Here is a 6,000-nt window from a genome sequence, read left to right as displayed (position 1 = left end):
GCTCTCCCCCGTCTTCCTTCTGCTCTCCCCCATCTACCCGCTGCTCTCCACGGTCTCCCCGCTGCTCTCCCCCGTCTCCCCGCTGCCTCTCCCCCCGTCTCCCCGCTGCTCTCTCCACCGTCTTCCCGCTGCTCTCCACCGTCTTCCCGCTGCTCTCCACCGTCTTCCTGCTGCTCTCCCCCGTCTCCTGCTGCTCCTGCTGCTCTCCACCGTCTTCCTGCTGCTCTCCCCCGTCTCCCCGCTGCTCTCCCCCGTCTCCCCGCTGCTCTCCCCCATCTTCCTGCTGCTCTCCCCCGCCTCCCCGCTGCTCTCCCATCTCCCCGCTGCTCTCCCCCATCTCCCCGCTGCTCTCCCCCGTCTCCCTGCTGCTCTCCACCGTCTTCCTGCTGCTCTCCCCCATCTTCCTGCTGCTCCCCCCCCCCCCCCCGTCTTCCTGCTGCTCTCCCCCGTCTCCCCGCTGCTCTCTCCCATCTCCCCGCTCTCTCCCGTCTCCCCGCTGCTCTCCCCCGTCTCCTCCTGTCGGCTCCCTCATCTCAATCTGACTTTTTTTAAAGTCGGATTGAGATGGTCGGAAAGGGGGCCAAAACCTGTCGGATTTGGCCCCATTTCCGACAGAAACACGCGGATCGGCAGCTGTTCCGCCGATCCACGTGCTTCCCGACAAATCGAATTCCCAGACTTGTCGGATAATTTCTCTAACGTCCTAAGTGGATGCTGGGGACTCCGTAAGGACCATGGGGAATAGCGGCTCCGCAGGAGACTGGGCACATCTAAAGAAAGCTTTAGGACTATCTGGTGTGCACTGGCTCCTCCCCCTATGACCCTCCTCCAAGCCTCAGTTAGATCTTTGTGCCCGAAACGAGAAGGGTGCACACTAGGGGCTCTCCTGAGCTTCTTAGTGAAAGTTTTAGTTTAGGTTTTTTATTTTCAGTGAGACCTGCTGGCAACAGGCTCACTGCATCGAGGGACTAAGGGGAGAAGAAGCGAACTCACCTGCGTGCAGAGTGGATTGGGCTTCTTAGGCTACTGGACATTAGCTCCAGAGGGACGATCACAGGCCCAGCCTGGATGGGTCCCAGAGCCGCGCCGCCGGCCCCCTTACAGAGCCAGAAGACTGAAGAGGTCCGGAAAATCGGCGGCAGAAGACGTCCTGTCTTCAACAAGGTAGCGCACAGCACTGCAGCTGTGCGCCATTGCTCTCAGCACACTTCACACTCCGGTCACTGAGGGTGCAGGGCGCTGGGGGGGGCGCCCTGAGACGCAATAAAAAAACACCTTGGATGGCAAAAAATGCATCACATATAGCTCCTGGGCTATATGGATGCATTTAACCCCTGCCAGAATACATAGAAAAACGGGAGATAAGGCCGCCGATAAGGGGGCGGAGCCTATCTCCTCAGCACACTGGCGCCATTTTCCCTCACAGCTCCGTTGGAGGGAAGCTCCCTGTCTCTCCCCTGCAGTCACTACACTACAGAAAGGGTTAAAAAAGAGAGGGGGGGCACTAATTACGCGCAGTATTAAACATACAGCAGCTATAAAGGGAAAAACACTTATTTAAGGTTATCCCTATATATATGTAGCGCTCTGGTGTGTGCTGGCAAACTCTCCCTCTGTCTCCCAAAGGGCTAGTGGGGTCCTGTCCTCTATCAGAGCATACCCTGTGTGTGTGCTGTATGTCGGTACGTTTGTGTCGACATGTATGAGGAGAAAAATGATGTGGAGACGGAGCAGATTGCCTGTAATAGTGATGTCACCCCCTAGGGGGTCGACACCTGAGTGGATGAACTGTTGGAAGAAATACGTGACAGTGTCAGCTCTGTATAAAAGACAGTGGTTGACATGAAACAGCCGGCTACTCAGCTTGTGCCTGTCCAGACGTCTCATAGGCCGTCAGGGGCTCTAAAGCGCCCGTTACCTCAGATGGCAGATATAGACGCCGACACGGATACTGACTCCAGTGTCGACGGTGAAGAGACAAATGTGACTTCCAGTAGGGCCACACGTTACATGATTGAGGCAATGAAAAATGTTTTACACATTTCTGATAATACGAGTACCACCAAAAAGGGGTATTATGTTCGGTGAGGAAAAACTACCTGTAGTTTTCCTGAATCTGAGAAATTAAATGAGGTGTGTGATGATGCGTGGTTTTCCCCCGATAACAACTGATAATTTCTAAAATGTTATTGGCATTATATCCTTTCCCGCCAGAGGTTAGGGTGCGTTGGGAAACACCCCCTAGGGTGGATAAAGCGCTCACACGCTTGTAAGGGCTCTACCCTCTCCTGAGATGGCCGCCCTTAAGGATCCTGCTGATAGAAAGCAGGAGGGTATCCTAAAATGTATTTACACACATACTGGTGTTATACTGCGACCAGCAATCGCCTCAGCCTGGATGTGCAGTGCTGGCTTGGCGTGGTCGGATTCCCTGACTGAAAATATTGATACCCTAGTTAGGGACAGTATATTTTTGCCTATAGAGCACTTAAAAGATGCATTTCTATATATGCGTGATGCACAGCGGAATATTTGCCGACTGGCATCAAGTTCAAGTGCGTTGTCCATTTCTACCAGTAGAGGGTTATGGACACGTCAGTGGTCAGGTGATGCGTATTCCAAACGGCATTTGGAAGTATTGCCTTATTAAGGGGAGGAGTTATTTGGGGTCGGTCTTTCAGACCTGGTGGCCACGGCAACAGCTGGGAAATCCACGTTTGTACCCCAGGTCGCCTCTCAACATGAGAAGACGCCGTATTATCAGGCGCAGTCTTTTCGTGGACAAGCGGGCAAAAGGTTCCTCATTTCTGCCCCGTGACAGAGGGAGAGGAAAAAGGCTGCAGAAATCAGCCAGTTCCCAGGAACAGAAACCCTCTCCCGCCTCTGCCAAGCCCTCAGTATGACGCTGGGGCTTTACAAGCAGAATCAGGCACGGTGGGGGGCCCGTCTCAATGAATTTCAGCGCGCAGTGGGCTCACTCGCAAGTAGACCCCTGGATCCTTCAGATGATATCTCAGGGGTACAAATTAGAATTCGAGACGTCTCCCCCTCGCCGTTTCCTAAAGTCGGCTTTACCGATGTCTCCTTCTGACAGGGAGACAGTTTTGGAAGCCATTCACAAGCTGTATTCCCAGCAGGTGATAATCAAGGTACCCCTCCTGCAAAAGGGTACGGGGTATTATTCCACACTGTTGTGGTACCGAAGCCGGACGGCTCGGTGAGACCGATTCTAAATCTAAAATCTTTGAACACTTACATACAGAGGTTCAAATTCAAGATTGAGTCACTCAGAGCAGTGATTGCGAACCTGGAAGAAGGGGACTACATGATGTCTCGGGACATCAAGGATGCTTACCTTCATGTCAAAATTTACCCTTCTCACCAAGGGTACCTCAGGTTTATGGTACAGAACTGTCACTATCAGTTCAGACGCTGCCGTATGGATGGTCCACGGCACCCCGGGTCTTTACCAAGGTAATGGCCGAAATGATGATATTCCTTCAAAGGAAGGGAATTTTAGTTATCCCTTACTTGGACGATTCCCTGATAAGGGTAAGATCCAGGGAACAGTTGGAGGTCGGTGTAGCACTATCTCAGGTAGTGTTGCGGCAGCACGATTGGATTCTCAATATTCCAAAATCGCAGCTGGTTCCGACGACTTGTCTTCTGTTCCTAGGGATGATCCTGGACACAGTCCAGAAAAAGGTGTTTCTCCCGGAGGAGAAAGCCAGGGAGTTATCCGAGCTAGTCAGGAACCTCCTAAAACCGAGCCAAGTCTCAGTACACAAGGGTTCTGGGTAAAATGGTGGCTTCCTACGAAGCAATCCCATTCGGCAGATTCCACGCAAGAACTTTCCAGTGGGACCTGCTGGACAAATGGTCCGGGTCGCATCTTCAGATGCATCAGCGGATAACCCTGTCACCAAGGACAAGGGTGTCCCTCCTGTGGTGGTTGCAGAGTGCTCATCTTCTAGAGGGCCGCAGATTCGGCATTCAGGACTGGGTCCTGATGATCACGGATGCCAGCCTGCGAGGCTGGGGAGCAGTCACACAGGGAAGGAATATCCAGGGCTTATGGTCAAGCCTGGAGACATCACTTCACATAAATATCCTGAAGCTAAGGGCCATTTACAATGCTCTAAGCTTAGCAAGACCTCTGCTTCAAGGTCAGCCGGTGTTGATCCAGTTGGACAACATCACGGCAGTCACCCACGTAAACAGACAGGGTGGCACAAGAAGCAGGAGGGCAATGGCAGAAGCTGCAAGGATTCTTCGCTGGGCGGAAAATCATGTGATAGCACTGTCAGCAGTATTCATTCCGGGAGTGGACAACTGGGAAGCAGACTTCCTCAGCACGACCTCCACCCGGGAGAGTGGAGACTTCACCCAGAAGTCTTCCACATGATTATAAACCGTTGGGAAAAACTCGACAGGTATTGCGCCAGGTCAAGGGACCCTCAGGCAATAGCTGTAGACGCTCTGGTAACACCGTGGGTGTACCAGTCAGTGTATGTGTTCCCTCCTCTGCCTCTCATACCCAAGGTACTGAGATTGATAAGATGGAGAGGAGTAAGCACTATATTCGTGGCTCCGGATTGGCCAAGAAGGACTTGGTAACCGGAACTTCAAGAGAAGCTCACGGAGGATCCGTGGCCTCTACCTCTAAGAAGGGACCTGCTCCAGCAAGGACCCTGTCTGTTCCAAGACTTACCGCGGCTGCGTTTGACGGCATGGCGGTTGAACGCCGGATCCTGAAGGAAAAAAGGCATTCCGGATGAAGTCATCCCTATCCTGATCAAAGCCAGGAAGGATGTAACCGCAAAACATTATCACCGCATTTGGCGAAAATATGTTGCGTGGTGCGAGGCCAGTAAGGCCCGACGGAGGAAATTCAACTGGGTCGATTCCTACATTTCCTGCAAACAGGAGTGTCTATGGGCCTGAAATTGGGGTCCATTAAGGTTCAAATTTCGGCCCTGTCAATTTTCTTCCAAAAAGAACTAGCTTCAGTCCCTGAAGTTCAGACGTTTGTAAAAGGGGTACTGCATATACAGCCTCCTTTTGTGCCTCCAGTGGCACTTTGGGATCTCAAATGTAGTTTTTGGGTTCCAAAAGTCACATTGGTTTGAACCACTTAAATCTGTGGAGTTAAGATATCTCACATGGAAAGTGGTCATGCTGTTGGCCCTGGCCTGGGCCAGGCGCGTGTCAGAATTGGCGGCTTTATCCTGTAAAAGCCCTTATCTGATTTTCCATTCGGACAGGGCGGAATTGAGGACTCGTCCTCAGTTTCTCCCTAAGGTGGTTTCAGCGTTTCACCTGAACCAACCTATTGTGGTGCCTGTGGCTACTAGGGACTTGGAGGACTCCAAGTTGCTAGACGTTGTCAGGGCCCTGAAAATATATGTTTCCAGGACGGCTGGAGTCAGGAAAACTGACTCGCTGTTTATCCTGTATGCACCCAACAAGCTGGGTGCTCCTGCTTCTAAGCAGACTATTGCTCGTTGGATTTGTAGTACAATTCAGCTTGCACATTCTGTGGCAGGCCTGCCACAGCCGAAAATCTGTAAATGCCCACTCCACAAGGAAGGTGGGCTCATCTTGGGCGGCTGCCCGAGGGGTCTCGGCTTTACAACTTTGCCGAGCAGCTACTTGGTCAGGAGCAAATACGTTTGTAAAATTCTACAAAATTGATACCCTGGCTGAGGAGGACCTGGAGTTCTCTCATTTGGTGCTGCAGAGTCATCCGCACTCTCCCGCCCGTTTGGGAGCTTTGGTATAATCCCCATGGTCCTTACGGAGTCCCCAGCATCCACTTAGGACGTTAGAGAAAATAAGAATTTACTTACCGATAATTCTATTTCTCGTAGTCCGTAGTGGATGCTGGGCGCCCATCCCAAGTGCGGATTGTCTGCAATACTGGTACATAGTTATTGTTACCAAAAAATCGGGTTATTGCTGTAGTGAGCCATCTTTTCTAGAGGCTCCTCTGTTATCATG

Source organism: Pseudophryne corroboree, chromosome 8 (assembly GCF_028390025.1).
Source record: "Pseudophryne corroboree isolate aPseCor3 chromosome 8, aPseCor3.hap2, whole genome shotgun sequence".
Taxonomy (NCBI): domain Eukaryota; kingdom Metazoa; phylum Chordata; class Amphibia; order Anura; family Myobatrachidae; genus Pseudophryne; species Pseudophryne corroboree.
Note: the sequence above shows the minus strand (reverse complement) of the source record.